Raw genomic sequence first — 24,767 nt, 5'->3', positions numbered from 1 at the left:
TTTACTTTTCTCCCTGTCCCCCTTCAGTATTGACTGTTTGAGACATTTTTGACTAATAAGGTCACCTACACTTTACCTCCTAAGTGCCTCAATCAGAGTGATAAAGAAATTGACACCCTGGTAATTTTCACTTTGTGAAAAATCATTGTTGTTTGTTTGTCCTTGCTTTTTGAAAAAAGTTTTAATGTATATCAATAAGAATAAAATTTTTAATAATAGTCAAAAACAGTAAATAGGTATATTCTGACACAACAAAACAAAAACAACAAAGTTTTGGATAAACAGGCCACGATGATTACGCAAAGGTTACCCAAGTAAACAAATATTAAAACCATAAATAATTAAATCAACATAAAAGGCATGTTTATAATTCTAATGGACCAAGTCCACCCTGCATTAAAGGGACAACTATGCACACAAGCCATGACTCAAGAGGGATGGCTCCATAAAAAACATTGTAGTCATTTCTCCGAAGCTTTTTTAAAACCCAAGTTACAAATATCATTGCCTATATCTGATAAATGCACGATATCAGCTCTGTAAATACCCTGTGTAAAATCTTCTAAATCTAGAAGACAATAGGTAATAAGAACTGAAGGGCAAACCTGAACTGTAAAGTTCGGGGTCTGTACCTAACACATAGTGTTTGTGCACAAGATCCCGAACAAAAGTCAGCTGTGCCCCCGGGTAACCTCCACTGCCTATAGGACCTTCCATGATGTCATAGCCATGTGATCAGTCTGGTGTGAATGTTGTTGTTACCTCCGTGGGTTGCAGGACCTTCATGACGTCATAGCCATGTGACCAATCGTAGAAAAGCAAAAACCGCAGCACCACAATCTTATAGCTGCTTGTGTAAACGCATAACACAAAAATCGCAGCATCCAGAAGCACGTCTAACACCAAAGGATCACTTGGAAGCACATACCGCAATGAAGAAATATGACAGCGTCTTCTGGGCGAAAAACATTTTGTTGTCTTTATTCCGTCAGTGCATAGAAAAATAAGCAACGTTTCGACCAATGGCTTTATCAAGCATTGATGCTTGGTTTTTTTTCAATTAATATAGCATTTGATAAAGTGAAAGTTTTTCAGGTTTGTTTACCTTTTTACCTTTTTTGTAACTTTTTAATATCTGTTACTCTTATATTTTTCCACCTATATGGTCTCTCGTGCCGTTTTTTATGCATTTTTTAATGGCGTCATTTTTAGGTACATACAATTTATTGATTATATTTATTAACTCTTTCAGGGACGTCCGATGCTTTGATACATTTTTTTCTAGCCCTGAATGGGTTTAATATAATGGAGGGAGTCGTTGTCCCTCCCGGTGCTCCTCGTTGTGATGTATGGCCGGGTCAGAGGTTACCAGGACAGTCTGTGATTGTCTGCAGCGGCCAGGTGACTAGAGGAGTGCATGATGGGAGGTTTGTCTAAGGACGCACTCTCCCAGTCACCTGACCGCTGCAGTCCGTCACCAGCTGCAGTGGTTTCAGTGACCTTTTAGTGCACATAATCCTGGAGTCTCACAGTGTGAGTAGCCTCTACTGACCCCCAGGTAACCTCGGCTGACGTCAGTGCAACACTGCCGTAAACTGAGCACTTGTCAGCGGTGAAAGTAGTGACGTCAGTTGTGCCCTCAGGCAACCCCAACTCTTATGTCAGCGCTCTCACTGCCGACAAGCGCTCACTCTACGGCAGCATTGCAGTGATGTCAGTCGAGGTTACCAGGGGGCACAGCTGACCGGCCTCAGCTGTGCACTTGGGTGAAGTCTTTAACAGCTCTCAGCTGAGTCTGTGCCTGCTTGACTCTGTAAGCAGACCTGTCTGTCTTCTTGCACAGATGTAGCAGAGCTGAAGATTCTCGCCTGTCTTTGGACTACATCAGAGGGTTTTTTTGGGGGTAATAAAGATGGAGTCCTAAATGTCTTCTGTTTTATCTCTAATAAAATATTTTTTTCTCTGTGTTGTCGATTTATTTTACTGTTAAAATAACAGACAATCATAGACGCTGTCACAGAGTGGGCATCTGTGGTTGGATGCTGGAGTAACCTGAAACCAGCCCACACATTCTAGCATCTAGAATATATGGGCAGATTTCAGTTTACTCCAACAGCCAATCACAATCACAAATGTCCATTCTGCATGACAGCGTCTGTGATTGGCTGTTGGGTCCCTCACACATATAGTAGTGTAAACATAAATAAATAATTAAAAAAATGACAGCGCTCCGCGGTACTTTCTCAGCACAAATAAAGCAGATGGCTATGGGCTGCCACCACCATCTGCCTGGCTTTACCTTGGCTGGCAATCAAAATACAGGGAGGTCCATTAATTTTTTTTTTTTAATTATTTAAAAAAAAATGTAAAAAAAAATGTGTGGGCTGCCGCCGTATTTTGATTGCCAGTCAGGTAAAACCAGGCAGCTGGGGGCTGGGATTCTCAGTGTGGTAAGGCCCAAGCGTTCTGGGCCCCCACACTAAAAACTGCAGCTTGCAGCTGCCCATGGAAATGGTGCATTGTTTCTTAGCGACATCTCCAGGCATTTTACCCGGCTCGTTCAGCGGCCCTGATGGTGGTAGCACGCTGGGTAATAAAGGGGTTAATAATTAGCTTTGCATTCTCAGCTGGTACTAAGCTCAAAATTCATGGTGTCACACCAAATCAGACATGGCCAACATGAATTTCTAGTAAACAGTAAAAAAACACAACACAGAAATGTTTTTATTAGAAATAAAACAAAAAACATTTAGAGACTCCATCTTTACTATAAAAAAAATCCTTAGTCTGACGTAGTCCACTGGGAGAGCAATGTCAGCTCTGCTTCATCACTTTGTACAAACAAGCGTCTCTACAGAGCGAGAAGCAGGCTGACACTGACAGTCAAAGTTCAATCTAGTACATGGCTAAGCCATAGACTTGGGTGAACCCTGACGTCACCGCGAACACAGACGAAAAAAGCCGAAGAATGCCGAGTGACGAGCATTGCTGTGAACACTCCCAGAAGTTAATGATCGTACCCCAAAGCAGAAGCGGCAGGGAGACAGTGGGTCTGCAGAACGTGTTGCGAGACCGGTAAGAATAATGATAATGTTTATTATTAACTATATTCTTTATTTTACAGAACCCCCCAGCCCCATCCCATAACTGTAAAGTCCAAACTCGGGGTTCGGACGCAAGTTCGCGTTATCTCCGGCCCCAAACCCGAACTTTACAAAAAGCTTGGGTGAGTCTCCCAATCCCGAACATTGTAATAAGCTAACTTGGAAACTTTTTCCGAACAAATTATAGAAACATTTGACTTTGCCAAAATCAGTGCCACCCACATGGATATTGAAAACATTTGAACTAGGCCATACCTTGCTCAGCCTCATTAAATTACTAAGGTTACTCTTCCATTATAATCCTCTACCTTCCCACCAAAAAATAATAAGAATGTCATGACTATGAAGAGGGGAGCCCGGTGATGGCCAGCAGTGCTTCCCCTGGCTTCAATAAACGTCCATGTAGTGCACCCGTTGGTGCATGAGTCAGTAGTCGCCACAGTCTCTGTTACCTGCACTTTGCTTGCGGGTTCCTCATCTTAGACAGTGAGGGCAATACAAAGCACATGCTAGTCTCTAGTAAACCAACATAAACTTCTTTATTGTAACTCTCATTTCTTTGCACGCTTCAGGCCCTTAGGACCACTCGTGCCGTGTCTGTTCTACCTCGAGGGAAACCTCTCTGTTCCTGGCACTCACCCTGGGCACTATCCTCCAGCAGCTGAGTCCTATCGTGTTTCCCCAAAAATACGACTTCCCCCGAATATAAGACCTAGCAGGAGTTTTCTGCAAGGCCCAAATATAAATAATCCCCTGAAAATAAGACCTAGTCGAAGTTCAATAATTAAGTGTCCTTGCAGCTAAAAAAGTTAAACATACTGCAAGACCCCGCGATCATACTCACCAGTCCCCGATCGGGAGCAGTGGAACTCATCAAGGACCTGCGGCGGAACACACACATCAGATCACCCACACATCAGATCACACACAATCACACATCAGATATGCACACACAGACACTTACCACATCCAGAGTTATCGATTGCTTCTCGGCGGCTTAAGGACCTGTGAATACTGTGCACTGTGCAGTGGAGCTTCCAGGACCTGTGGGTGGACCGCATCATGTGACGGTGTGCAACGTGCAATGGAGCTTCCCTACTGACCGGAAGCAAGTGGTATTACCGGATGTGGTGAGTGTGTGTGCATGCGATTGTATATGTGATATATGGTATGTGTGTGTGTGTGTGTGTGTGTATGCAATCTGATGTGTGAGTGTATACAATCTGATGTGTGAGTGTATACAATCTGATGTGTGAGTGTGCGTGTGTGTGTGTGTGTGTGTGATCTGATGTTTGTGTCAGCCAGAAGCAGGGAAGGACGATGTGCAGCATACCTGCTGGGAGCCCCCTCCAGATCTCAGGATTACCTGGGAGCCATGCAGACGCCCCGAGTCTGGTAAGTATGATTCTCATAGGATGGGGATCTGCATTTTTTGGTGGGTAAACTTACCCCAAACCATGTCTACCCGAAAATAAGTCCTCCTGAAAATAAGACCTAGTGCTTAAGACAGTGTCTTATTTTCACGGAAACAGGGTATGTAACTTTGCTCCCCCGGTATCCTTTCCGTGTGGCTGCCGTACCTCACTTGGCCCCCGTATGCATGGCTGCTCCCGACCAGTTCAGGGTCACCATGGCAGTCTCTGTACCCCGGTGTCCCACCGGTCTCAAGACGCCTCACTGCCTGTCCGCTGGGTGAGGTCTTGGTACACGGGAGGATACCTCCCTATCTAGGCAGTCCCTAGCTGGGTCCTGCCTGTAAGCTTCAACTCCTGCCGCAACTGACTCACAAACTCCTCTCTGTTTCTTAACCTTCCACGCACCCCTCCCTCCTATCTCTGTCTTCCTAGTAACCATTCTGCTGCTTGCTTCCTGTGTCCCTGTTTTATCTTATTAACTAACTACCACTGTCTTCCTCACTCCTGCAGCTTGGTCCCTAGTTACAACTAAAACATCCTATCTAAAGTTCTAAAGTACTCATCTGTCCTATACTATTACTACTATACCTACCCTTAACCCTTTACCTACTGTGCTTCTAACACCTCACATTACATCTGTACTCACAGATGTACGAAGCCCACCTGGAGCACCTAGCCGAGGTGTTCGCGTCCCTTGCTAAGTATGGGATGAAGTTGAAGCCCTCCAAGTGTCATCTGCTGAAGCCCAGAGTGCAGTACCTTGGACATGTGGTGGGTGCGGAGGGTGTCGCCCCCGACCCTGAGAAGATCGCCATCCAAGACTGGCCAAGACCGACCACGGTGAGGGAAGTGAGGCAGTTCCTGGGCCTGGTGGGGTATTACCGTTGCTTCATCAAGGGGTACACAAAGATGGCTGCCCCCATGCAAGACCTCCTTGTGGGACAGACCAAGGGTGGTAGACCCCTAGGAGCCCCACTGCTGTGGGAAGAGAAGCATGAGGAATCCTTCCGCCAGCTGAGAGCGGCCCTGACCGGAGAGGAAATCCTAGCGTACCCTGACTACAGCCACCCATTCATCCTCTACACCGATGCCAGCAATGTGGGCTTGGGGGCTGTCCTATCCCAGGTCCAAAACGGAAGAGAGAAGGTGATGCGTATGCTAGCCGAAAGCTCCGACCGACTGAGAGGAACCCTGAGAACTACAGCTCCTTCAAGCTTGAGCTCCTGGCACTAATGTGGGCTATCACCGAGCGGTTCCGCCATTACCTGGCAGCAGCCAAATTCACTGCCTTCACGGACAATAACCCGCTGACCCACCTGGACACAGCCAAGTTGGGCGCGTTGGAGCAGCGGTGAGTGGCCAGGCTAGCCAACTACGATTTCACCATCAAGTACCGGGCCGGCCGCACCAACGTTAATGCCGATGCACTCTCTCGGATGCCCCACCTGTCGGAGGAAGGGCCAGAGGACGACGACCTTGAGGAGATTGAGTTGCCTGCGTTTCACCGGCCGTTAACTGAGAAGGTGCATGTCTATCAACAACGGGTGAACCTGGACCCGCTGCCCAGTCAGGAGTGGCAGGAAGCTCAGGACCAGGCACCTGCTGTCCGCCTGGTCAAGACCCTGGTGGAACAGAGTTCTGCTGGGATAGACCCTGCCGCCCCTGCCGAAGCCCAACCAGGGGAAGTTGTATCGTGAGCTGATTAACCCGAAGACCCACGAGAAAATCCGCCAGCTGGTGATTCCTCAGGCTAACGTGCCCACCGTCCTGCAAGCATACCATGATGGTGCGGGGCACTTTGGGTGGAAGAAGCTGGAGATGCTGTTGAGAGAGCGGTTCTATTGGAGTGGAATGCGGGAATCTGTGGAGGCCTGGTGCCGAGAATGTGGCCCCTGTGCGTTGAGGCGGAGGGACGAGGCCAGCCAGAAGGCACCCCTACACCCGATCATTACACATCAACCGCTGGAGCTGGTTGCCCTTGACCATGTAAAGCTCACCCCCAGCCGAAGTGGGTACACCTACACTCTGACCATTGTAGACCACTATTCAAGGTTCATGGTGGTTGTCCCAGTCAAAGACCTAACCGGCCGTACCACCGCTAGAGCGTTCCAGGCTTATTTCTGCCGACCACATGGGTACCCCGAGAAGGTGCTTACTGACCAGGGTCCGGCCTTTGAAGCGGAGGTGTTCCAAGAATTCTGCCAGTTGTACGGCTGCAAGAAGATTCGGACCACACCTTACCATGCCCAAACCAATGTCATGTGTGAAAAGATGAACCACCTGGTCCTGGGCCTCCTCAAGACATTGCCGCTGGAAGAACGGAACCTGTGGCCGGAGAAGCTACCTGACCTAGTCGATATGTATAACAACATCCCTTCCAGCTCGACGAAATGCACTCCAGCATATCTGATGAGAGCTCGTCCCGGCCGGCTATCAGTGGATTTGGAGATGGGCCTGGAAGCTCCAGAAGCACTCTCTTCGACAGCTGAATGGGACGCTCGGCGGACAGCACAGTACTGGCAGATCCAGGAATATGTTGAGAGGAACTTGTGTCGGAGTCGGGGACAACAGGATCGGTGCTTCAACAAGAAGGCGCCTGCCGGTCCCTTACAGCCTGGGGATGTAGTGCTGAAGCGAAAAAGAAGGACCCACAAGCTGGATGATCAGTGGGAAAAGACCTCGTATGTTGAGAGATTAGTTGAGGAGTTGAAGAGTGAAGTGGCAGAAGAGGAGACTGACCGTGTCCGGGTGTGTGGCCCGGGCACAAAACAGCAAGGTTGGCAGACGGTGGTGACCGTCTGCAGGGGAGGCTAATCAGAGTATACTGTAAGGACCATGGACGGGCGGTGGCCCAGCGGTACCGGACCGGTGAACAAAGAGAAGCCAGCACCATCCGGCAGGGCTTACGGACCCCGACAAGGCTAGGAGTCGCCGTTGAAATTGTCAAATCCGTTAGCGAAGGGAACCTCCGGGGTTTCCCAGCAACCAAGTCCCGATAGAAGGCGACAGCTCAAACCGTGAAGGGAAACACAGTCACCGCCAAGGCTACAGTTCCCAGGGCCAGAGCCTGTGGGCAAAAGGGGCTCCTTCAGCACCCATCCAAGCTGGGGAGTGGGTTACCGGTGGGAACCCATTGGAACCGCACACACTACACAGGTGCAGGGAAAGGCAGTCACCATCAACCTGCCGGGAGGAAGAACACCGCAGCCGTCTGTGGGACCCGTCCATCCAGCCGTTTGTTTCACCGGAGACTGTGTATTCGTTACTGGCTGAGTGAGTACCACCGTGCCGTGCAGCACAGCACTGCCCCCGCGACCCTGCACCTCACCAGGCCCCATAACCCGCCTGCCAATCATCCCTACCCCATCACCGGGCCCCGGGACAACCAACCCCCCTACCCACGGAGGGGAGAACCAACATCTGAGCTGCTCCCTGTCACCGCTCCCAGGATCCCTGTCCAGAGCAGCGGTGGTGTCACCAACTTCACCACAACCGTGGGTGGCGTCACGGACAATATCCCTAAACCACAAACATTCCCCTTTTCACTCACGGGCAAGGAACGCCGCTCGAGTCCCCGGGATCCGGCCCACCGCTCGAGCCACCACCGAGCAGCAGCAGCAGCAGTAGCCAAACCCGAGCAGTGGGTGAGCGCAGCGTCCCCTCCTCCGCCCGCGACACATCTCCTACCTGAGACAGCACGAGCGGCCAGTACTCCAGATTACACATTATTTACAGATCATAAGCAAATACATTTCTATGCTACAACACATATTTACCTTTATACACACATTACACTTTTATGCACATTGAGTTTACACTGACACAACCTTCATAGGAGTGGGTGCTATTCGCCCCCCTCCTGCAAACTATTACGATACATTTTGCTGCTCTCTTCTGTGTCCAAAATAGAAACAAGGGTCCCACTATCCAAACCACTAACTGATGACGTGCGGAGAAAATAAAATTACAAATCTAATAACAACTCTGGTCTTATGTACAAGTTGAATCGATCCGAATCTGATCTACCTAACCTTCTAATGACTGCTTCATTCAAACCTAATGTGGCCGCTTCTGTTGCGGCACCAATTTGAAAAGAATGGGATGACATTTTTTAAACAGATAAACCTAGCTAAAATAATCATTTTAAGAATTGAATTAAACTGATACCTTGCTAAAGGTGATCTATTTTTATGCAAAAGGAATGTTCCAGGTACCATTGATTTACCATAGAATTTTAACCATTTTTTAACATTGGTCACAGGACAAACCAATGAATTTGAAAATGAATGTAATCCAATTGAGCAGTTGTGACCCAACCGATCCATCTTTGACCTCCTTATGAAAATAAAACTGAGGATTGATCCAATAATATGTCTTTGACATCCAGACCGGAACTACAGTAACTGGTCGACATGCTGCCATTGATTCTCCAATGCGCAGCACTGCAAAGAACATTAAAGGGAACCTATTACCAGATTTGGTGACTATAAGCTACGGCAACCATCAGTGTGCATCCTACGTCATGCACACGCGCCACCATTGAGGTCCTACAATACTTTGAGGCAGATCAAAGTGCACCTGCGCAGAATTTCAATGCCAGTGCATGTGCATGATGTAGGCCATGTCATGCACCCCGGCTCGAGAAGAAGGAGGACAAAGATGGACGAAAGAGGAGGCGCCACACCTGGAGAACATAGCCACCCATCTGACCCGTCTGCACCGTACTGACCGTTTAAGTATTATAAAGTCATTATTACGTTTTACACAGCTGCCTGGGCTCTTATATACAGCATGTTAGAATGCTGTATATAAGAGCCCACTGGTGGTGGCCGCAGATTATAGTCACCAAATCTGGTGACAGGTTCTCTTTAACCTGAAGGCTGTTTGAAATAAACAAGTTTCAAATATATCCAAACAAACTGTGAACAAGACCAAACATGACAGGAACACTGTAGGTAAAGGGTTAAGGATACATGTAGTATTAATAATAAGATAGGACAGTTAAGTATTTCATATACATAGGGTTAAGGGGTAACTAGGAACCAAGCAGCAGGAGTGTGGAGTTAGTGGCAGTTAGATAATTAATAGGATAGAGCAGGGACATAGGAAGTGAGCAGTGGAGTTGATTACTAGGGAGATGGAGACAGGAGGGAGGAGTGAGCAAAAGGTTCAGAAGCAGAGAGAAGTTTGTTAGTCAGTTGCAGCAGGAGATGAAGCAGACAGGCAGGACCCATAGCTAGGGGTCTGCCTGGATAGGGAGGAATCCTCCCGTGTACCGAGATCTCACCCAGCAGACAGGAAGTGCTGACGACTGGTGGGACATCGGGGTACAGAGACCACTGGTGTGGCCCTGAACTGGTCGGGAGCAGCCACACGTTCGGGGGCACGAGTGAAGTATGGCAGCTGCATGAAAGGATACCGGGGGAACAAGGTTACATAGGACTCAGCTGCTGGAGAATAGTGCCCAGGGCTAGTGCCAGGAACAGAGAAGTTTCCCCCGAGGTAGAACGGACACAGCACTGGTGGTCCTAAGGGCCTGAAGCATGAGAAGAAGAGTGATCTGCAATAAAGAAGTTCCTGTTTTATTTATCAGAGACGGATGCGTGTTTATTTTTTGCCATACTTTGGGCGGCTTTGCACGTTGCGACATCGCACGTGCGATGTCGGTGGGGTCAAATCGAAAGTGACGCACATCTGGCGTCACTTTCGACATCGTACTGTGTAAATGCTAGATGATACGATGAACGAGCGCAAAAACGTCGTTATCGTATCATCGTTGCATTCACCGACATTTCCATAATGCCGGTGCAGCGACAGGTATGATGTTGTTCCTCGTTCCTGTGGCAGCACACATCGCTGTGTATGAAGCCGCAGGAGCAAGGAACATCTTCTTACCTGCTGCCGGCGGCTATACAGAAGGAAGGAGGTGGGCGGGATGTTTACATCCTGCTCATCTCCGCCCCTCCGCTCCTATTGGCCGCCTGCCGTGTGACGTTGCTATGACGCCGCATGACCCGCCCCCTTAGGAAGGAGGTGGGTCGCCGGCCAGAGCGACGGTCGCAGGGCAGGTGAGTGCATGTGAAGCTGGCGTAGCGATAATTTTCGCTACGCCAGCTTTCACAAGATATTGTACCTGCGACGGGGGCGGGGACTATCGCGTGCGACATCGCAGCATCGGCTTGCGATGTCGCAACGTGCAAAGCCCGCCTTTGTCTCCGGTGAGGACCATTCAAGAAAGGACAGAGGTAGCCCCAAGTGTAATGTTAGATGCCTCTGGCTCCAACTGGAACAACACACCAGCATTGACATTGTCTGTAGCAGGGGAACGAATCGTCGGCCATCACCTGACTCCCCTCTTCACTTGCTAAAACCATCACTAATTAAATTAGGAGTCTCCCAGTTTGAGTAAATTGAGAGCCAAGGAGCCAATTTTTACAGCTTTACCAGAGTCAGAGCTTTTTTTTTTATTTTATTTTATTTTAAATAATCTGTGAGAACAAACTGATTACATTTTTTTAAACATTTTAATAGGAGATGAGTGTCCACACATTGTCTATATATAGTCATATGAAAAAGTTTGGGCACCCCTATTAATGTTAACTTTTTTTCTTTATACCAATTTGGGTTTTTGCAACAGCTATTTCAGTTTCATATATCTAATAACTGATGGACTAAGTAATATTTCTGGATTGAAATGAGGTTTATTGTACTAACAGAAAATGTGCAATCCGCATTTGAACAAAATTTGACCGGTGCAAAAGTATGGCCACCCTTATCAAATTTTTTATTTGAACACTGCTAACTACTTTTTACTGACATACTAAAGCACTAAATTGGTTTTGTAACCTCATTGAGCTTTGAACTTCATAGGCAGGTGTATCCAATCATGAGAAAAGGTATTTATGTGAAGATGAGAGAAGGAAAAGTGCAGGGCACTACTCAGACCTGTCAGGAAATTCTATGACAAAAATGGCATTGTATAGTGGTAGCCGACATGCATTTAAGTTACTTGTTACCAAAAGGGACCGCAGCTGCGTGGTGCTCATGTGCAAAGTCCACAATGAATCCAAGTGTCTAAAGATAAGAAAAAACAGGCACTCACCGCTTGCTGCTGTGAAGAAAAATTCGCTTTATTCAAGCCGTGGAAGCACCGCAGGGGTGCGAAACGGCCGTCGTCTAACGTGCTGGCTGCTCCCCTCACTCCCCTCCAACACAGCATGTAATTCCAAGGCTTGAATAAAGCGAATTTTTCTTCACAGCAGCAAGCGGTGAGTGCCTGAGAAAAGGTATTTAAGGTGGCCACTTGCAAGTTGTTCTCCTATTTGAATCTCCTATGAAGAGTGGCATCATGGGCTCCTCAAAACAACTCTCAATGATCTGAAAACAAAGATTATTCAACATAGATGTTTAGGGGAAGGATACAAAAAGTTGTCTCAGAGATTTAAACTGTCAGTTTCCACTGTGAGGAACATAGTAAGGAAATGGAAGAACACAGTACGTTTTTTGTTAAGCCCAGAAGTGGCAGGCCAAGAAAAATATCAGAAAGGCAGAGAAGAAGAATGGTGAGAACAGTCAAGGACAATCCACAGACCACCTCCAAAGACCTGCAGCATCATCTTGCTGCAGATGGTGTCAATGTGCATCGGTCAACAATGCAGCGCACGTTGCACAAGGAGAAGCTGTATGGGAAAGTGATGCAAAAGAAGCAGTTTCTGCAAGCACGCCACAAACAGAGTCACCTGAGGTATGCAAAAGCACATTTGGACAAGCCAGTTACATCTTGGAAGAAGGTCCTGTGGACTGATGAAACAAAGATTGAGTTGTTTGGTCATACAAAACGGCGTTATGCATGGAGGCAAAAAAAACGGCATTCCAAGAAAAGCACTTGCTACCCACAGTAAAATTTGGTGGAGGTTCCATCATGCTTTGGGGCTGTGTGGCCAATGCCTATACCGGGAATCTTGTTAAAGTTAAGGGTCGCATGTATTCAACTCAGTATCAGTAGATTCTTGACAATAATGTGCAAGAATCAGTGACGAAGTTGAAGTTACGCAGGGGATGGATATTTCAGCAAGACAATGATCCAAAACACTACTCCAAATCTACTCAGGCATTCATGCAGAGGAACAATTACAATGTTCTGGAATGGCCATCCCAGTCCCCAGACCTGAATATCATTGAAAATCTGTGGGATGATTTGAAGCGTGCTGTCCATGCTCGGCGACCATCAAACTTAACTGAACTGGAATTGTTTTGTAAACAGGATTGGTCAAATATACCTTCATCCAGGATCCAGGAACTCATTAAAAGCTACAGGAAGTGACTAGAGGCTGTAATTTTTGCAAAAGGAGGATCTACAAAATATTAATGTCACTTTTATGTTGAGGTGCCCATACTTTTGCACCGGTCAAATTTTGTTTAAATGCGGATTGCACATTTTCTGTTAGTACAATAAACCTCATTTCAATCCAGAAATATTACTCAGTCCATCAGTTATTAGATATATGAAACTGAAATAGCTGTTGCAAAAACCCAAATTGTTATAAAGAAAAAAGGTTAACATTAATAGGGGTGCCCAAACTTTTTCATATGACTGTATATGCAATTATTTAACCATTTACAAGCCAATTTACTCAATGTGAAACAACAACCCTTCCTCATATTAGTCCATATCAAAGTCTCCTGTTACGCTTGCAAGATTAAATTCAGCCACAATCCCAAGTCTTTAACGCCTCATTTTAATTAAGGATGGACGGCAAGTTTCTGCCTGAACATTTCATCATATTTGTACCAAGCAATACCTTTAAAATGGCAATATCTAAACGTTGAAATAAACCAGTACATTTTTTGGGATTCTTTTCCCCTAAAACATCTGCATAAATACAAAAAGACTGTGACCAATTATTAAATGATTTAGCAGGCATTTGTTTTTTATCCTCCAAATCATTTGTGACAGAAGATAAAAAAGGAAAAAAATAAATGATTCTAAATTTTACCTTGATGCTGCATGACAGATGGAAACCCAGGGTAAAAACTTAAATGGAATAGCTTCTTTTACACCAATTTCAGCCCCGCCAGTGCCCCTGCTCCCCATTGACTTATATGTGCCCGGATTCCGGATCGGATCCGGACTTCTTTCTCAACTCGCCACTGATCTGCCGGACCCGGATTATGAGCAAACCGCTCAACTCTATTCGTCACTTGACTTACCACACATTTTAGCCATGCACATATTATTTATATTACAAATCGGAGGCACATGTTATCCCACAAGCAGTCCTCCACTCCAGAACACAAGCCATATATTTTATTTTTGTTCTGTTTTGGTCTCTATGCTGGAAATAGTGATGGGCAGACAGGCTCTTTTGATGATCTGACTCCCTTGGCGCCACTCACCAAAAAGAGTTGGATCTTTTGGATCCTAAATGGATCCCTACTAGATATGTGTTCACCCCACTTTGTTCGCCGACTTGCAAGGGGCCAATTAAATTGTTAAGTGGGCTGGGGTTTGATCAGGTGGGCAGGGTTTCATCTGCCAAACAGCATAATTTAATGCTCAGTGAGAGCCACTAAGAGAATTTAGTGGCTTTCACTGATGTGCCAGTTCCCGTTGTTCACAGCAAGGGCCGGCTCTTTGTGTTGGATCGGTGGCACCCAGCACATCACTAGCTGGAACTACTGTTAGGTGTGAAGTCACGAAACCCTTTTTCTTTGACTGACGTGACTCCACAATGGCATGCAATGGCATGGTGTTTGTCCAATGTGATATGGCACCATTGAAAATGAATGCACACAATCATATCTTTTTCCTTTTAGCTCCACTGGTGGTTACAGAATGGATTAATTCAGTTGCTCTTTATATCTGTTTGCAAAGCAGATTTTGTCCCAGAGTAATCACCATGTTAGATCAGCGTTGATGTAGCAGTTTACAATACTTCTTGGGCAGGTCATAACCATCACCCAGTGTTCTCATTATCCATTATATTGCCAAACACCCGGAAGTCCTAAATTTAGGGGAGATGAGAAGCAGAAGACTTCATGAGAATAGCAAGAAGGAATTTTAAATGCAAATTGCGCTAGAAAAAGCCAACATTAAAATCAGTGAGAACAGCCAAAACCATCGGGGTATATTCATTATGGTCATTAAAATAACATCTTGTTCTTTAGCTGAAGCTTTTCTCTCCTCTTCTCTAAATCTTGATTTCCCAAGAGGTGCCGAAATTTAAACAGTTTGCTGTATCATTACCATATTAAAACAACATACACTATATAAGCGGTTATAAGAATACACACAGTCATTTATCACATTCCCCACTTGCCAAAGTCAGTTACAAAGAAAAAACGTACAAAGTGATACTTGGCTAAAGCCTGATTTTGATAAATGTGTTCTTGTGTTTTCTCCTTTAGCCAACCCTGGTGACCTGACGTTCCTCTAACACATATTATTGAGAAAAGATGTATACTGGTTTTAGAATTTATGTGGTATTTTACCCGATGAGTCAGTTGACCTGTTACTTTCCTGTTCCGGCTCTAGATTTGGGCTGTGTGTCCTCCTCTTGTTGCAGTCTGTGCTCCCTCTGCTCTTGTTTACATCAGGTTACTATGTATGGTACACGCACACAGCCATTACATTGTGCCACCCCCGGTAGACGTCTGATGTCACGGTGGTGGGTCCGAGTGGCGATTCCTGGATTTTTAATCTCTTCCAACAAGAAGGTAACTTGAATCCTGAAGGAAAACTCACTATTTCTTCTAGAAGTTTCCAGACTCAAATGTGTCACTGTGCTCCCAGGCAATTCACTGCTCCTTATAGAAAGGTTAATAGCAGCAGTCTCTCAGTTTGCCACTGATCTTGAAAGATCCAGTTGACCTAGGGACTGATACCCTGCCAATATGTAGCTGGCCCCTCCAGAGGTTTTAGCAGTCGTCTTAGTGCAGTGGGTGAGCAGACCCCCTGCAAAAGAAAGCATAGTTATCCCGGAAACGTTATTATTAAAAGTGTTATATTCTTTTATATTGTACTGTATTTTAGCGTTAGGGCACCCCCTAGTGGCCGGGTGGGACGGCTGTTGCCACCGGGGAGGAGGAGTCGGCTGTATGACTAGGGAAGGTCTGTGTGTGTGGAGAGAGTCGGATCCGGGACAGCAGTGTGTGACCATCCGTGACAGTGTGTGTGAGCGGAACATCAGGGGACGCCGGAGCAACGGAGGAGTACGCAACCTCAGAGGTCTGATTCCGCTGGTGTGGGTCCGGTGTGTGCTTGACCTAGGAGTGGGAGCCCGGAGAAGTGGAGTACCCAGGGCATATCCCCACTAGAGGGCGCGTTTGGACAGGTTGTCCCCAGCTCCACAGAAAAACTGCCGGATTGTGCTGACCGGATTTGTATGGTGCCAATAAATGTTATCTTTTATTGCAAGCAACTTCTGCCTGAGGACTGTTTGTACACTCTCCGACGAAGATACTGATCTCCATTGTCTCAGCAAGCTAGCCCCCAACATGAAAGGAGTGATGGAGCCAGGGATGTGCCTGGAAGCCACGACTACACAGCCAGAGGCCTCCCTGGCACATCACTTCATGTGGCGTAGTCGGCAGGATGCGATTCCCCTGCCAGGAACCCAAGAAGCCGGAGACCAAGTAGTGCCGAGTGCACCGTATCCGGGCTATGAGCGAAGATTTCCAGTCCCATGGTGGGATGAAGAAGTGCCCAAGGCGATGGACCGGGTACAAGATGGCGGCGAGAGGGCCGTTATCTGTGAAGTGGAAGAAAAGGCGCGAAAAGTTGGCGCCAAAAGAGCCTGGGGCTGGCCGGTGCCGAGGAAGAGGCACGGAGTACTCCGCCCAAAGAGGGGAGGCGCCAGTTCCAGGGCATTGAAGACATACGAAGTGGGCGGTGTTCGGAAGAAAAAGAAGTACCGCCGCGGAGGAGTCAAGATGATGCATGAGGCTGGGGGAGGATTCTGTTTAAGAGCGGGAAACGAAGGCCCGCCTCCTTTTTCCTCAGACTCAGCATCGACTCCGTCGCTACTGGACATACAGGAAACAGAGATGAACATGTCGGGGCAACCAGAGGAGCTGGCCACCACCATGGCTCTGGTCAGCCTAGGCCGGGGACGGCCTAAGTTTGCTACCGCCAGCGAGGCATCTCTTGTGGACCTGCCAATTGGACCGGGAGGTTCCACACGGCCGGAGAAAGTATCCTGGAAAACAACGTGGGATGCAAAGACCGGAGGCACCATCACGGAGGTCCGGGCCACATATGCCACTCACGCCCCTTGGGAGCCTCCACAGTCGGGTGCCGCCGCTGCTACTCCAACCACCTCGTATGGAGTGCCGGCCGAAGAGCTCGCTGAGCAGTTGGAAGTGGACCACCTGGGCTTTATCTGGGAGCCGGTCATCGTTCCACCCTCCGTACCCTACCCCAGAGCTCCGTCCCCGGTGCCTGACCCTGTCCGGGAACGTCTGGTGGCCGAAACCACATACCGGGAGATGTTGGCCGGTCCCGGCGGAGAAGAGCTGGCTCTACAGATGACCACCGGAGTGGTCGTAAAGTTCAACCAGCAGGAGGGATATGGGTTTATCCGAGAAGTAGAGACCGGAGATGACTACTTCTATAACAGAGTTCATCTAGACGTCTAAGGATTGCCCAAACGACTCCATACTCTTTGGCCGGGCGAGAAGGTTCAGTTCTTGCCGGACGCAGGAAGCCGCGGCCTGTTTGCTGTGGGCGTCTCCCGAATGCCGACCGCCCGGGAAGCGGAACAGTGGCAGCAGGAGCTGGAGTGGGAGGAACTGCAGGAGCGGCGCCGGAGCCATCCAAGACCGGTCCCATCCGCACCCTCTCAACCCCGGCGCACCTTGTCCGCTGCCCCGGAGACATCATCTGGTCCGGCCACTGATCCGGAGAAGGTTCCCCCAGTGGTAGCGGTGACCCAAAGTGTAACCAACAAGCCGGTCATCGTTTTAGATGTGCCGCCACCTGCACCACAACCACCCCGGGCAGCGACGCCACCACCACCACCGGGAGCAGAAGCAGCTGCGTTAGCGGAGCCACCGTTTGCCCCCGTGTCCTTTCGGAGGATCCGCCGCCAGCCGGGACAGTCTTTGGGAGCTTACATCCAGGCACAAGCGGAGGAATGGAAGCGGGCCTGGCCCCCAGAGTAAGTCCCTACCGTCCACCTGTTGTTGAAGTCCGGTGCTGTTGTTTAACCGGCAGAAGTTATGTTGCAAAGTTGTTATTCCTGTTGCGTCTCCGGGCGCCATCGTAAGACCGGGAGCGCTGTTGAGCCTCCGGGCGCCACCTAAAGACCGGGAGCGCTGTTGAAGCCTCCGGGCGCCATCTAAGACCGGGAGTGCTGTTGAGCCTCCGGGCGCTACCTAGAGACCGGGAGCGCTGCTGCGCCTTCAGAGCGCCCCAAGGACCGGGAGCGCCGCTGAACTGGTGCCGCTGTTGTTGTGGACTAACCTAACAGGTTTTTGTTGTTTTAATGTGTGTTTATAATTAAGAGCCTTGCCGGGAGGCTCGGGTTTTAAGAGGGGAGGTATGCAGTGGGTGAGCAGACCCCCTGCAAAAGAAAGCATAGTTATCCCGGAAACGTTATTATTAAAAGTGTTATATTCTTTTATATTGTACTGTATTTTAGCGTTAGGGCACCCCCTAGTGGCCGGGTGGGACGGCTGTTGCCACCGGGGAGGAGGAGTCGGCTGTATGACTAGGGAAGGTCTGTGTGTGTGGAGAGAGTCGGATCCGGGACAGCAGTGTGTGACCATCCGTGACAGTGTGTGTGAGCGGAACATCAGGGGACGCCGGAGCAACGGAGGAGTACGCAACCTCAGAGGTCTGATTCCGCTGGTGTGGGTCCGGTGTGTGCTTGACCTAGGAGTGGGAGCCCGGAGAAGTGGAGTACCCAGGGCATATCCCCACTAGAGGGCGCGTTTGGACAGGTTGTCCCCAGCTCCACAGAAAAACTGCCGGATTGTGCTGACCGGATTTGTATGGTGCCAATAAATGTTATCTTTTATTGCAAGCAACTTCTGCCTGAGGACTGTTTGTACACTCTCCGACGAAGATACTGATCTCCATTGTCTCAGCAACCTAGCCCCCAACATGAAAGGAGTGATGGAGCCAGGGATGTGCCTGGAAGCCACGACTACACAGCCAGAGGCCTCCCTGGCACATCACTTCATTAGGACAGGACTGTCTCTGTGACGCCCTGGCAAAACCAGGTAGTCACACAAGAGGCCCCAGCATAACACCATCCCTCACAGGGTTACATACGGCCGACCAGAAACCCTAGCCACCCCCCTCAGGGCAAGACAGTCACACCAGTTGGCGGAACCAGGCGGTTAGGAAACGCCCACCTAGGGGTCTAGACAGCCCGGGGCGGGAAAACAAGCAGAAGTGAAGTGCAGTTCAGTTCAGATCAGATCAGAGCAGTTGAAGTCAAGAGTTCAAGTTGAGAGGAGTGGAGGCTGGGGTTAGGTGTAGCTCCAGCGAAGGTGAAGCTCAAGTTGACAGGCGCCAGCGTCGGAGCCCTGGTGCCTTGGCTAGGTGGCAGACGGTGGTCTCCGCCAGCAGGCGACAGGAAGACGGCAGCCGGAGAACCGACCCGGAAACCATGCACAGAGAGGGTACTTGGACCCTGAAGCCAGGACCAGAACCAATTGAGGGCAGTATTTGAAGTCCCAAAAGCAGACAACCACCCACAGAGAGGGATAGGGCAACCGCCAGGGCCCGATAGATCCAACGGGTCAGCGTCAGCTGGCACGGCTCCTCCGGGAGGGGACTCCCGTGTTCTATACCGGGAAGTCCAACACAAGCAAAAACAGTGCAGAGGGAAAAGACGGCGACCACCAGCCCTGGTGGGGGACCAGAGCACAACCGGCCGCGGCGGCCGGCCATCAGCACCTTGGTTTACCAAAAGACTCGTGTGATTTATTCAACTGTGAGTAACCAAACATCCCCTGGTACGTCCGGGCGCGCAGGCTCCTGCCATCGCTATTTCCTGCATAGAGCCACTGGGCCCCAGGGCAACCATCCCTACCCACAGAGGGGTTAACATCCAACTGCCATTACATCTCCCCCAGGGTGTCCCACAACAGCAGTGGTGGTGCCACCTTTCACCACACACCGTGGGTGGCATCACGAACTGAATATGGCCAAGACCGTACAACTATGTCCCCCTTTTCATTGGGCGTGTCCGCGTGACCCCCCGAGTCCGGAGGATCCCTCGAGCCACACAGCGGGTCCGGATCCGAGCGGCTCGGCTGCTACAGGCGAGGGGGCGGCACGTCTCTTTATTATACTTCTCACTTTACTTTGGCTGCAACTTCAACTCTGACTGCAGAATTTACCTCAGACCTAAATTCCTCCCCTACCTCCTTCTAGGGCGCACACTGAGGCGTTGGTTTTATCTCAAGTGAACAGCCCCAGTAACGAAGTGTGGCCAATTGTGTGTTTGTGGTGAACAGCAGAGAAAACCATATCTCATTAACCCCTTAACGACCGTGGGCAGTAATATTACGTCCTAGCGGTCATAATGTTACTGCCCGCAGTCTGCTGCTGGCAGCTTGCCACGATCGGCGCACATCTCAACTGATTTTCACAGCTGAGATGTGCCGTTTAACCCCTTTAATGGCGCTGTCAATATGTGACAGCGCCATTATAACGGCATCGGCGATAAACATTTACTTACCGGCCGATACCGGAAGTCACGTGACGTGATCACGTGACTTCCGGTGGTTGTCATGGTAGCACAGGGTCATGTGATGATTTCTGTAGCTCGCATGAATTACTTTTGGCTTCACCTGGCCTGGAGCTGAGTGAGGCAGAAAATGAGCATATCTGCTGTTTACAGCTGTATAGCTGTGATCAGTAGATATGGCAGAGCGATCGGATTGTTGATCCATATAGCCCCCTAGGGGGGCTAGTAAAATAAAAAAGAAAGTTAAAAAAAAGTTTTAAAAAATTTAAAAAAAAACACAAAACCTGAAAGTTCAAATCACCCCCCTTTCGCCCCATTGAAAATTAAAGGGTTAAAAAAATAAAAATACACACACATTTGGCATTGCCGCGATCAGAAATGCCCGATCTATCAAAATATAAAATCAATTAATCTGATTGGTAAAATTCCAAACGCCAAAATTACATTTTGTGGTCGCCACAAATTTTGCGCAAAATGCAATAAAAGGCGATCAAAATGTAGCATCTGCGCAAAAATGGAACAGCTAAAAAAGTCAGCCTAACACGCAAAAAATAAGCCATCACTGAACCATAGATCCCAAAAAATGAGAACACTACGGGTCACGGAATATGGCGTAAAACGTACACCACTTTTTTCGGACAAATTTCAGATTTTTTTGTAACCCCTTTTATAAAAGTAAACCTATCCGTGTTTGGTGTCTACGAACTCGCGCTGACCTCAGGCATCACACCCACATATCAGTTTTACCATAGAGTGAACACAGTGAATAAAATATCTCAAAACCAATAGTGCTATCGCACTTTTTTTCCAATTTTTCCGCATTTGGAATTTTTTTGCCGTTCTCAAGTACACTAGATGTTAAAACTTATGGTTTCATTTAAAACTACAGCTTGTTCTGCAAAAAAATGATCCCTCACATGACCATATTGACTGAAAAATAAAAAAGTTACGTCTCAGAAAAAGAAAGGCGTAAAAAAAAGGAAAGCGAAAAATCGGCCAGTCGTTAAGGGGTTAAATCTGACAATACATTATACAGATTGAAATACACATGTAGTTATTTGTGGCATCTCAGACACAGGGCGCCACAATATCACTCTCAAAGACCTTATTGACCTGAATATGATGTGGACCACTGCTTCCCTGTTTGGTCAACACATATTCCTCCTGACCATCCAGCTTTGCTACATCTGCTCGGCTGTGCTACATTGAACCTAACTGCTATTTGTCGCGGGCAGGGGGGTGACTAACCACATCAGGGAAGGCCGCCCGAGGCGCTCGGATTCGGGATCGTGGCTGGGGCTCGAGTGGCAACCGGATCCGGGGCTCATGCAGAGGCCCGTCGCCCACAACAAATAAAAGGGGGTTATTTACAGGGGAAGAGTTTGTCAGTGACGTCACCCGTGGGTTGCGGTGAGGGTTGGTGACACCGCCGCTACCTTGATATGAAACGCCTGGGGCTGATGAAGCTGGGCAGCAAGGTGGAATCCCCTCCACGGGTAGGGGAGGTATAGTCCTGGGGCCCAGAGGATGGTGCGGGATGATTGCAGGGAGCTGTCTTTACAAATGGATCGGATGGTACCGGTGTACTCACTGTGGTAATACATCACACAAAGTCCATGTGGTAAACCAAGGCCGGATGGCGGGAGCCTCTGGTGGGGTGTGCTGGTCCTGCACACGGGTTGACAGGGCAGGGGCCCTTCCTCCTGTACTTGTAGTTTCTTGTGTGTTGACTTAACCCGCATAAAACAGGAGAAATCCGCTCCCCTGTGTTTTGTATACAGTGAGAGCCGTTGCCCGCAAAATCTGACCCTTGGGATCTCTGTGGGTTCTGGCGGACACCCTATCCCCCGCGTTGGGCTTCCGTTTCGCTCTTTGGGCTACTTGTGGGATAAGATCTGGAACCTTGTCCCCTGCTGGCTAATCAGTAAGGTGCTTGAAGCGGTCCTTGCCCTGGGGTCCAGGTAACCCGGCTGTGCACGGCCTCCGGACCGGATTCGCGCTGTCGGCACCGGCGAGCTACAACCCTGCCCCGGTCCACTTTAGGTCTCCCGTGACCGGATCTCCGTTGCCTGTGGCCCTGCTCTGCTGTCTGCCACCTAGTCAGCTCAGGAAGTCCGGTAGTCCAGGGGCTCCAACCACTAACCACCACTTCACACTCTCTCCACTCCTCTCTGACTAATCTGCTGTGTTCCCTTCCCTGACACCTCAGGACCCCTAGGTGGGCTTTCCCATCTGCCTGGTCCGGCCCACTGGTGTGTCCCTATTGTCCCAGGGGGGTGACTAGGCTTTTGTGGCTGATGTTACCTATCCTCTGCGGCTCCCGGTGAAGGCGTGGCTTGATGGGTCACAGCTGGGTCACGAGACGGGGTGACCTGGTCCTTCTCACCCGGAGGTGTTGCGGCCTGGTCTGGTCAGGCTGGGGAAGGTGGTACACCTGGGTCCTTCTCAACCGGAGAAGGGGATGCGACCTGCTCTCGTCTGGCCGGGAAATGTGGTGCAGCCTGGTCCTTTTCGGCTGGGTAAGGCGGTGCGGCCTGGTCTGGTCTGGCCGGGTCGGGCGGCGGTACAGTCCGGTTGACGAAGAGCGCCAGTATTTGGGTTGCAGTGGTCTGGGGGAGTCCTGATTCCGTCTCTGCCATCGGCATCGTGGGCCCATATGGCGGCCCGCTCCTTCATCATTTCCGTCCGCCATTCCGCAATCTGCCGAAGCTGCTGTGCCCGCATCGTCCAGCACAGCCGCTGAACCTCCACCTCTAGCTTGTCTGCTGTTCAGGCCCTGGAGCGACCTGATTTGTTCTTCTGGTCACTTGGAGTCGACATTCTCCTGGTGAGTCTGGGAGCATACTCCTGCAGGGTTCCCAGTCCCCCTGCTTCCAGTTTCATTTTACATGTTGCACACTCCCATGGGGTGGAGTTTGTGTTCCCGTGCATTTCTCTACAGTGATTGCGCAGTTACTTTTTCACACAAAATGGCGACAGTTGCACAAGTCACAAAAACAGTCCATAAGGCACACGTCAACCGTTTTAATGGGTCCAGTCCATATCCTGTTCGTGATGCCAAGAAAAGCTGTGCCGCCAAGGGCTATGTGGTACTCGGTTCCGGGCAGTGTACTACTGGGACATGTCACTGGGTGGCCATTGCCCTGGGGGTCGCTTTTAAAAAGGGGTTTATATACCAGGGAATGTTCAATAAAGTTTATGTTGTGACGTCACTTGCGGGTTGCGGTTATGATGATGGAACCGCCGCTGCACAGTCTCTCCGCTGGGGCTGATGTGATGGCAGCCTGGATGTTGGGCCCTCCGCAAGTAGGGCCAGGGCCCCAGGGGGTTTGGTGGTGGAGTAAGGCGCGGAAAGAATGGTAGACCACACGAGAGGTTGCTGTGTAACTGGTTCTCTTTACTCACAGTAGATGGTAACTGGTACCCGGAGGAAGGCTGGTATTCACCTCTGGTTCCCTTAGCCCAGTGCCGGTTGGTGACCTGGTGGCTTCCTTCCCCTGCACCTTTCTCAAGTTGGTGGGTCTCCGTGGCTTGGAGCATCTTGGGGTCCCCTCCTGTTTGTCTCTCAGTCTCTAGTCTGTACGGCGTGCAGTGTGAACCCTGTAGGGTCGCTGTTTCATCCCGGTCCCTGGTTCTCCCATTACTGCTGGTGCCCCCGGACTTCTAAGGTCAGTGAGGTCCTGGATGGTCCCCTCATTGTGCAGATTTTTATCAGGTCTGCCTGAAGCGTTTGCCTGACCTAGGGCTCTGTGCTACGTCAGTGCTATGGTTCCGGGAGTACTTCCGCCGTACTCCTCCAACAACCACACATATGGGCCCTCAGGTCTCCGTTACAATCCTATGTCAGAACAGTTGCGTCCGTCTCCTCTCACTTCCACTTACTAACTCTAACTGTCTGTTTGTCCCCTCCCACATGGTCGTTGTAAAATGCACTGGATAGGCTCCACCCCTGCGTGGCCATCCATTGGGTCCATTTCTAGTCTATCACCAGTCTGTGTGGATGGGGGGAAAACTGGGATTACAATGTGTTTTGCTGTTACCGGCACTGGTCTTCCAGGTCCCTGAGGATAGGCCCTGCATCTTTGGCTGGATGCAGTACCTTGTAGTGTCCTGATGGGTTCAGGGGTGCTACATAAGTCAAAATGGCACAAAAAATCTATGTATTTAAATTTTCCACCCAGGGCAAATTGATCTAATTATTATGTTAGCATTTTGTATTTCTCAACCTTGTTTCTATCTTATATCAATTTTTGATTGAAGATCTGAAACAAATGTGAAATAATCAGGGGGCAAATGTTTTTCACCGCAGTGTATCTATGAATCAGCTGTCTAGTCATATCTCTTTATTGCACATCAGAGCACCTTCTATTCCCAGATGGACACAATTGATTTCGTAAAGATGTCTCAAACCAAACCCAGTTTTTGTTTGTTATGTTAATCAGCAGCGTGGGACCTTCTTCTGACAATCCCAGCCTTTCTCTGTGGAACTGGCTGCTGTATAAAGGGCAGGGTTGTGCAATGTAATATTACAAGTATGTCCGATCAGG

The sequence above is a fragment of the Anomaloglossus baeobatrachus genome, chromosome 4, assembly GCF_048569485.1.
Source record: "Anomaloglossus baeobatrachus isolate aAnoBae1 chromosome 4, aAnoBae1.hap1, whole genome shotgun sequence".
In the NCBI taxonomy this organism is placed as follows: domain Eukaryota; kingdom Metazoa; phylum Chordata; class Amphibia; order Anura; family Aromobatidae; genus Anomaloglossus; species Anomaloglossus baeobatrachus.
Note: the sequence above shows the minus strand (reverse complement) of the source record.